Below are 10,803 nucleotides of genomic sequence, written 5' to 3' on the forward strand. Positions count from 1 at the left end.
GTTGTTCGCACTGAATTTTCAGAGCAAAGTGTTACAAACTTTTTCAAAGGAGGAGCAGTAGCACCATATATGATTTTATGAAGCAAGGTCACATTTGAGTGTTTTATTAAATTATTCATGCTAAGTATGTCATATTTAGCAAGTATTTGACAATGATGATAAGAACGAGTTTTCTTATCATGGACCTTGAGACAGATTTTAAACACAGATTCTAATGGTTTTAAAACTGTTTTGCATGCCTGAGACCATGATGTGATACAGTACGTAAAGTGAGGAATAATCATTGCATTTAAATAAATACAAGATGCTTCAGTGGTAAGAGAGTTTCTAATGTATCTAAAATTTACTAAATTAAATTTTAATTTATTACATAATTTTTTAACATGTCCTTTAAAACTAAGTGTTGGATCCAGAGTTACCCCTAAATATTTAAATCTATCTACATGTTTAATACATTGGCCATTTACTAAAACTTCTGGATACGTCTTAAGTATAGACCGGTTTGTAAAAAACATAGTTACACTTTTTTCAATATTTAACGCAAGACATGAATCCTGTAACCAATTACTGACCTTGCTCATAACGTTTGTTAGCTTTTTCGCTACATCTGTTGCATTTCTCCCATGGATATATAATACCGTGTCATCAGCATACATAACAATATTTACACCCTTGCAAACCAAAGGCAGGTCATTGATATATAAGCAAAACAACAATGGCCCCAGAATCGACCCCTGTGGAACGCCAACAGTAGAAACAAGAGATGCAGACAATTTGCTATTTATTTGAACACTTTGTTCTCGATCTAACAAATAAGATTTTATCCATTTTTGAACATTAAAAGAGATATCAAATTTGGCCAATTTATGTATAAGTACCTCGTGATCAACTGTATCAAAGGCCTTGCGTAAATCTAAGAAGACTGCTCCCACCACTCCTCCTTGATCTAGGCTAGATTTAATCTCCTCGATGAAATAACAGCATGCAGTTTCAGTAGAATGTTTTTTTCTGAAACCAAATTGCATCGGATGGAGAAGGGACTTAGAGTCCAAATATGCTGTTAATTGTTCTACAACAATTTTTTCAATAACCTTTGATACAGCTGGGAGAATACTAATGGGTCGGTAATTAGAAACTACTTGAGTATCCCCGGATTTATGCACTGGGGTGACTATGGCAGGCTTAAGAACACTAGGAAAAACATTTTCATTAAAAGACTTATTTATTATCATCGTTAAAGGCATCATAATAGATGTCTTGTATTGTTTTAAGAAAGCTGTATCACAACCTTATATATCTTTAGCTTTACTATTTGATAGTGATAAAATTGCATGTTCAACTTTTCCTGTGTTAACTAAGAAAAACTTAAAAAAAGAAGAATCATTACAGGTTAAGGGTTGTGTACATCGAGTAATTGGTTTACTTAAACTCAGTTCTCGCACCGAATTTATAAAATAATTGTTAAAACATTCCCCAATAATCTGATCATTTTCCTGGATACAACCATCCATCTTGAGTTTTAAATGTTTATTTACTGATTTTTCCCTCCCCAGTAATTTATCAATGCTCTTCCATAAATTTTTTGAATTTCCTTTTGCCTCACTAATAACATTAAGAAAAAAATTTGCCCTAGCCTTTCTAAGTTGTTGTGTAACTTTAATTCTTAAGCTTTTAAAAATCAGATGATCAGTATTTAATTTTGATTTTAAAAACTTTTTCAGAGAAGCATCCCTTTTTTTCATTAATTCCCAAAGATTTGTATTTAACCAGGGTAAGTTATATTTTTTATTTGTTTTCTTGCTCCTTTCCCTGGTATACTTTAATATAATGCCTTTAATGGTTGATATTAATTCAGCGCAAGCTGGCTCACAAGGCAAACTGCCAATGGTGTCATGCCAGTTTATTTGCTTTATATCGTTTTCAATAAAGGCCATATCCTTTGGAGCAATAAATGGCATTGATTTTCCCTTTACAGAATTCCTATTTTTAAAACGTGTTTTTGACAATTTTCTAGAGACCAACGTAAGATTATGATCAGATAACCCAGTAATAAGGTTATAGGTCTTTTTAATTCTATCGGGTTTATTTGTAAAAATTAAATCTAAAAGTGTTTGGGAAGATTTTGTTACTCTGGTGGGCTTATTAATCATCTGCGTCATTTGAAATGTTTGTACAATATCTTTAAGCTTTTTCCTACGCATTTTATCTTGCCAGTTCAAGTTAAAATCTCCCATAAGAATAACTTCCATTTTCCCATATTGTTTAAGTATGTCATTTAAATAATCATAAAATTCATTTGTGGCAGTAGGAGGGCGGTAAACTGCAAAAACAGCAAAACTCATTTGGGGGGATAATGTTAGTTTTACCCCCACACATTCCAAATTATTTTCCGGGAGGACTATTTGCTGACTTTGAATACTATCTTTCACATATATCAGAACTCCGCCCCCTTTCCCTTTTTTTCTATCTCGTCTATATACATTGTATCCAGGAATATTAAAAATAGATTGCGGAGTTGTCGAGGTTAACCAAGTCTCCGTGAGACATAAATAATCAATATTAGAATCCGTCAGTAAATGTTCAAGTTGTTCAGACTTTGAAATAATGCTCCGGATGTTCAGATGTCCACCAAAAATACCTTTCGGTTTCGTTTTTGCGTCCCACAGCACACTCGCATGATTTACAGTCTGGAACAGTTTCATCTGCTGCTGTTTGATGGAAGATACAGTTTGCGTGGTAATTGTTGAAGATCTGTGCAGGAACGATGTTATTGCCGCTTGGGCAGTATTACTATCAGGCCTGATGTTTGTTGGAAGAATATTACCTCGAGTTTCTTCTCCGGTTAAAGCCGCACACATCGCTGATCTTGAGATGCCAGGGTCAGTTGATTGACAGATATCCGAAACCCTCGGTCCAGGATTTGAATGTACGTCCCCGCACAAAAGAAGTATAGCGCAAAGCACGATGGCTGGTCCCGGCTTTGTTGACACAGTTGTAGAGTGTCCATGCATCTCACTTTGCACGCGCCTCGCTCGACCGTCATCCAAAACTTTTGAGTATAGGATGTACTGGCTCCACGAGTCCACCGGCATGCCAACAGCGAATTCACCAGGTGAGTCCAATTGTGCACGTTTAGAAGCGGAACACAAACTCCCCGATATTTGTGTGCCCATCAAGAGAAACAATAGCAACACGAAAGTAATATGACGTAAAGGCGTATTGATTTTAACAAAATCTTTAAATCTCCGAGGCACCCAAATTTCATGTCGTATTTTATAATATCCTGGCGGTTTCCCAATATGATTTAGGAGAGGTAAAACAGCAGTACCTGCCGCACTGCGTTTACCTGCCGCCATGTTGCTCCGAACATGCCAACTAGAACAATATGATTTCACCAGAGATGCTTATCTGTATCTAAAATAAAACAGATAGGAGGCCTAGATCAAGGGATTGAGGTTTGGACTTTACATTACGTTGTATGCCTTTTTAGTAGGGACTTTTATAGAGAATTTAAAAAGTGAGGAAGCAAAGCATGAAGAACCGTCATTACGTGCAACTTATTACACATTCAAAGATCAATTTAGCCACTCAGGAAGATTACATTAGTTTCTTTTCAGTGTTGAACAGTTTGTCGTCAAAATGCAAAAATATAGTATATTTATAAACATCGCTGAAACAAAGAGTGAATTAAAATTAAAAAAGTAATAAAGTTAAAGATGCTGATAATTTTGTTTATATTTACTAGCATTTTCTGAGTGAAAAATGTTTAGATTTAGTAGCCTTAATCCTAATTCAATTTATTTCAGTGTAGGTTTCTCATTTTTATCAGCTTTCTTTTGCTTTTTAAAGGGCCGTCTACCTTTGCTACCACCAGTGCTTTAATGTGGGCCGGTGTCATGAGCAATCCAGTCCCCCCGAGCAGGCGCCAGTACTCAGTACCGCCACTTCCAAATATAGCTCTTGAGCGTACCACCAACTCTCCCTGCGTCCAGAACGTACTTCTAGCGTACCAGAACGCTCATTTGCACATCTGTTTAAATCAGAGGCTTAATTTAATTATTTGGCTGCGCTGCCGCTTTTCAAAGCGCCCTTCACAATGCAAGCTACCTAATTCGTCCCACCGAGAGCAGAGACTACATTACCCATACACCTTTGAGTTTTACAAGTTAAAAGCGCATGCGTAGCTTTTGCTGCTGTCAATAGGCTTGTTCTACTTCATGCGGCGCCCCGAGAATCGACAGCCGGAAGACGTCACAGTATCGCGAGAGCGAGGCGAAATATGATTTCTTGAATCATTCTCGCGGTACTCTGACGTCATCCGGCTGTCGGTTCTTGCGGCGCCGCATGAAGTCGAACAAGCATGGTGTTAACAACGTGGTTTGGAGAGGTGTGTGAAACGCGCAACCATAGCTGCTCTGTTAAAATGAAAATACAATGAATACTTAATATGCCCTCCTGGTTTTAGACTCTGAGGAGTAAAAGAACAAGGTCAGAATCAGAGGACTCTCGCTGGCTGACATCCCACCAAGCCAGAATGATATCGCTGCATGTCAGATGCAAGCTTTTTTCCAATACCCTTTTGTAGGTACGTGACAATCTCTGCTGTCGCGGCTGTCAGCTTGGTTCCCCTCGACGCAACTTCGGATTTCCTCAGACGATGTGCAGTGTAAAAACATTATTGAAATTGTATTACACATACTTGCTAAACTACAAGTGAACGAAATTTCAATGAATTTGAACGACGCGCACAGGAGTTTTACCACACGCAAAATGGAAAACAATAGGACAAAATAAAGTGATGACTTTCGAGTTTCAAATGGCCAATATTTTGTTATTCTTGAACCCATAGACATGGTCTTGGTGTCCAGAGAGTATCTTTGCCCGACAGCGACAATATGTTATTAAAAAATAAATTACATCATTATGGATAAATGAGTGCTTGCAGAATATATATGTTTGAGAATGCTTATCAGTACCTTTTTGTTTCTTAAACTTTAAAGATGAATATTCTCCTTTAGAGATGGGCAATTTTCAGCAATAGCACATTATATTCAAAATTTTGAGCTCATAAAAAAGATTTTTCGCTTATTTAAATGACTTTTTTATGTTTTTATGCACGTTTAGTTTTGGTGCAATTTCATCAAAAGCTTGTAATTAGGAAATACACACATCATGCTTAACGTATATTTTCTATATGTTAAAAATGTTGTAAAAATTGCGTATTCTTATATAATAAGAATAACAATATGATATATTTATATTGCGCTCAAAATGATTTAGAAATGGAAAAAGGAATTCTTCTCAACTACCACCAATAAAGTTTTAAAATTCTTCTTTAGAAAAACGGCATTTAAACCCACGTGCACCGAACAAGAAAACGTATGCTTACATACAGTCCGTGTATGATATCTTTTTTATTTAGTTTTACATATTTTTATTTATATGCATTTAATAATAGTCTACCGTAAGGTCATAATGTTAAAATTGATTCAGTGGCTTTGTAAATATCTCTAAAATAAATGATTAAAGTAACTTAATAAAATCTCTTAATGCAGTAATGCGATTTTTTTAGTTGGAAAATAAATTACTAAAAATAGAACAGATATTTTGTGTAAAATGTACATATATTATTTGATGTATACGCCTTAATAATATAAGTATTACATTTACAGATTATTTTAGTCAATATTTTTAAAAAGGTCAGAGTAATATATTTAAGTTTTTTAAACTGTAATAATTGCATATTTCAAATTATTATTATTTCTATTTGACATAAAAAAATGTGTAAGTTTTACGCCTAACTTGAAGTATGATTTACTTATATTTTCACATTGATATTATTTGAGTAAATGTAGGCAAAAAATTAATTAATAATAAGTAGAAAAAATGTCAATTTTAAACAATCACATAGCCAACGGTTTTTAATCGGCAACAAAGAAACTGCGCATTTTGCCGATGACAAACACCTCAGAAACTCCTCGAATTTATGAATATTTACACTCACAATATGATTTTATTTCCTTAGTACAAGTATAACATATTATACAAATTCTCAGTGAAATGTATTAAACACCAATGCATACTTTTTATCGTGTTTCATACCATGTAAAGGGAAACATGATAATATAAAAAGTAGCCTACTGTTCAGTAATGCAGAAAATCGCACCACAACCATGTTAAAGCTATTAAAACGTTCAGATGCAAAAATGAACTAAATGTAAAATTAGATAAACTAGTTAATGATATTGCGTAAATGCGCTCGGTCTCTTCAAAGGTCTTCGCGAATTATTTTGTTATAAGACTCGATTATCATACATCACGTCTCTTCTACTGTAAGTACACGGAAAAAATAAGACAAATGATGCGCGTTTGAGTCGGATTTTTATAAAGAATATGTGACTGTTTATGTAACTGGCAAAAGAAAACTTCGCCAACAAAATGTTTGCCAAAAAGCATGCATTTGTATGACATCAAAGTCTATCGCCTAAACATCGATAATCCGTGTCATGTTACTTCAATATCATACAGTATACGCTCAGCATGAAGTCGAGCACACACATTGTCGTCAGTATGGCCTACAAGAAACACGCCTGCCCTCTACAGGTTTTTATATTTCTTGCGTCCCCCACCGAACCCCCCTTTTGCGGGATCTCGCAGAATTTCGGAAGTCTCCGCGGCATTCTGGTCTCAGAGACGCGCATTTTTAAAGGCCACATCTGTAAAGACAGTTTAAACAAATTTGTAAAAAAGTTTTTTTTAGATAATTCCTGCCTATCCTGCCTTTAACTCTACCCAGTTATGTTTTAAATGTCAACTTATATTTTATAAAATATGCAGAAATTGTAACAATTATTTTCAGATAACCATGCCATCCACCTCATTTTCCATGCCAGTTTTGAACCTTGCAGTTGGTTTAACTTATGCTTTGTGTACACCTAAAGACTTTGAAAAGATTTAGAAAAGACTTTATAAGATTATCAGCTCACATCTAAAGACTTGGGTTCACAGTTTTTAGTCTCAGACTAAAGATTTTACAAACACTGAATCTTGTAGTGACACTATTTACAAGACTACAACAAGATTATTTTAGCTTTTTATCATCATGCTCAGCAGTGATTTAAAAAAATGTATGCGCGTGTCCATTGTGCTTTCACACCAGCTGCGTTTGCAGCGCATACTGTGCAGTTTACAGTTTTTCTCAGTCGCTTTGGTACAATTCTCAGATCAGAATTGAAATTCTCAAAACTACTTGTTCATTTCTCACATCATTGTGTCACTTGTGCACATCAAAAAAGCAGTTTCTCATTTCTTTGAACAAGTTGCAAATGCTTTGGTACATCCATGCAAATGATTATGTACAATTCTCTGCTTTTTCCTACATTATCAATTGCTTATGTCATGTTGATCAAAATGTATTATAATGGGTCTCTGTTGAATAGTCTTACCCCCCACAACATTTAGGCATCAGTTCATAGTATAAGTCTTTACATGCAAAATTATTGAACAAGTTCTCATAATACAGTTCTCATAATTGTGCCGGTCAAACATATTTTTTTTATAAATTTCTATTAGAAGTTTTTTCTAAATCTGTCCTGACTTGTTAAATTGCTCCCAGGTGAATCTTGACTTTCTCTTACAGACAGAAACATCCCCAACAAGCAAAAACTGAGATGTTGAAATGACGGCTAATTATAGACCTGATATAGTCCAGCTATGAGTAACCCACTTCTACCCTAAATAACCTTGAATTTGGTTACATGCCATTTTTGCCAAAATAACTTGAAGATGTATGATATTCCAACAGGTGTTCAAGGTGTTTGCTTTCATTTCTTTAACATGATCTAAAAGTATTTGCATTGTCTATTTTTTGGCTATGGTTAGATGTCTATTAGACTTTCACTGGCAGCCCAAATTTACCCTTGTTAGCCAAACATGCTTGCTGGGTCAGGAGGAAGACTTCAGTGTATGACAGCACTGCATGTACAGTTTTCCCTAAAGATATTGTTCAATGTTCACATTTCTACTTTTTTTCTTTGGGCTATGCAGTGCTTTTCCTTTCTGTATGGCAATGACATGGTTTGTCAATGAATTACAGTACAAACAGTAAAAGCGTAAATGTAAATTTTGTTTAGTCTCTTGCAATCAAGCTCCCACATAACTTACACTAAGGTGTAAATTACAATTTACAATACTTGTCGTCAAAACTTTAGCGATAGTTTACATCAGGAAATCACTTCAGAGTAAACTGTTATATTGACAACGTGACTAAACAATTTGACTGTCTTATCCATACACAATGACACATTGACTTGTCATTCTGATGGCAATGACATGTTCATTGACACAGATATTTGAGAGATGAATTTTGAGTAAGAGAGTGGCTTTTGCAGGTTATCCATGGTGTTTTGCTACTTGTCCGAATTGTTTTGAGAAATGCACTAACTTTTTTGCAAATTGTGAGTATGATTCGAGAAATGTACCAAAGCGACTGAGAAAAACTGTAATAACAGTATAAAAAGTTCACATTACTTTATTTTATATGCATTAATGAGCAAAACCTCTTCAAGACGGTTTTTGACGGTCAGTGTAATTTATATAGCTGTGATTTGTTTAACCCACATTGTTTTCGTGCTGTTCTGGTTCGGGTGATGACAGATATAGACACGCCCGCCGACAGGGGGGGACAAACGGGTCTGTTGTCCCGGGCCCAGGATGAGGGGGGGCCCAGAACTGGAACCTATGGAATAATTCAGTGTTTTCCAAACATTGATTTATCTGCCATAGAATCAACACTGGCCGCCACAAATAGATTTTTCATGATTACCATTTACATTTTAATTTTACTATATTCATTGTAATGAGCGCTCAGCGCGCCTCCCTCCTCCCTCTCTCGTTGCATGCAGCGCCTCAACAGCGCGCGCCCCTCCCCTCTCTCTCCTGTTGCAAGCAGCGCGGCTCTCTTTACAGTCAAAAGTATTTTAACTCCGCGTACCTTTTACTTTCTTTTTCGCGTAAACGTCAACAGTCACGGATGTCACTGATAGAGAAGATGGCTGATCGAGTTCATCATGAGTGACTTAACAAAAGGTCAGCATTACCACACATACCCGTTCTGGTGTGAGTCTGTGTCCGAGCTCTCTCCTTACCTATGATGCGGTATGCTCGTGCACGTGTTCTGTAGTAACACTAACCGTGTATTCTCTCGTATTCTGAATTTGCAACAAATTGTCTGCGCTATACGTGATGATATACAATAAAACTACCACTCGTGTTTAAAATTAAAAAGCGCTCATAACGCAACAACACTGATGAGAAGAGCAACATTAGTACAGCCTCAATGTAAATGTATGATGATTTTGTCAGATGAGGGCGCGTTTTTAGCAGCAGTTAAAGAAAGAGCTGATTGGATTTACATTGACATTAATATACATTAACAATGAGTCACTGGGTCGTTACTGGGTCCTGTTTAGTCACTATTTTATAGACAACAGAACAAATAATATGTAAAAATAGAAATCAGTTATGTTAAAATGCAATATAATGTGACGGATCAAAGAGTAAAACACGACGCAATGACGCCACATATATGCTAATCGGCGTGAGACGTCATCGCCGCCACAGTCTCTCAAAATCCTGGTGGAAACACTGCAATTGTTAAAAAATAAAGAAAATAGGCATATTTGTGGAAAAAATCTAATACAGTCACCTCCATAAATATTGGAACAGAAGCACATTTTGTGTTATTTTAGCTGTTTACCAAAATGTATTCCAGTTACGATGGTTTTTCTTTATAATGGAGAGGATAATGCGATCATCCACCACTGTTATCCCACTTAGACATACAGGATTTTAATGTTGCTAAGCTCACCACTCTGTTGTTTTTTTTATCTGGATGTGCCCAATTGTTGATGAGGCCACTCTTAATGTTCCTGCCATCTCTCTGATGGATTTGTTGTGTTTTTGAAATGGTCTGTATCACTTGCATGGAGATGTCCCTGAACAGAATGATTTGGGTTCACAGCCACAGCTTCCAAATGCATATACCACACTTAAAATCAACTCCAGACCTTTAACATGTCATTCATGAGGAAATTATTTAACAAATAGACAATATCTGTCCATAAAACAGTTTTTAAGTCAACTGTCCCATTACTTTTGAAAAGGGGGAGGTACATATTAAATGGCTGTAATTCCTAAATCCTTCAGCCATTATGGATGTGAATACCCTCAAAATAAAGCTGAGAGTGTGCACTGTAAGCCATATTCATAATATGACTGTAACTGAAATACATTTTGGTAAACAGCTAAAATAACACAAAATGTGCTTCTGTTCCAATATTTATGGAGGTGACTGTATTTGAGATACATAAAAAAACGTTTTATTTGTTTTCTTCCTATACTTGAAATAGTGGTCAAGAAACCCCCGCCCAACACAAAAATGGTTTGGCCACTGATCAAAATTTTAGGATGTCATTTGATTTGAAGTTCAGTACGCTCAAAATATCTGGTCCGACTCAGCACAAGTCCGGTGCTCAGAAAAGAAAAGAAAAGAAAAGAAAAGAGAAGAAAAGAGAAGAAGAAAATAGAGGTTTTCAAAGGAGCGGGTTGACGTTGTATAAATAAATATTTATTTTGTGTCAGTATATAGTGTCAGTACTACATTTATTTACTATATAAATGTTGAATACAATGTATAATAATGCAATATTCGTGGGTCATGAATCTGATAATGCCAAATGTCTTGTTACCAGTAAAAAGTAGGGGGGCCGAGGGGCCCTCCAAGATTATCTTGTCCCGGGCCCA

Source organism: Paramisgurnus dabryanus, chromosome 6 (genome assembly GCF_030506205.2).
Source record: "Paramisgurnus dabryanus chromosome 6, PD_genome_1.1, whole genome shotgun sequence".
NCBI classification, from domain to species: Eukaryota; Metazoa; Chordata; class Actinopteri; order Cypriniformes; family Cobitidae; genus Paramisgurnus; species Paramisgurnus dabryanus.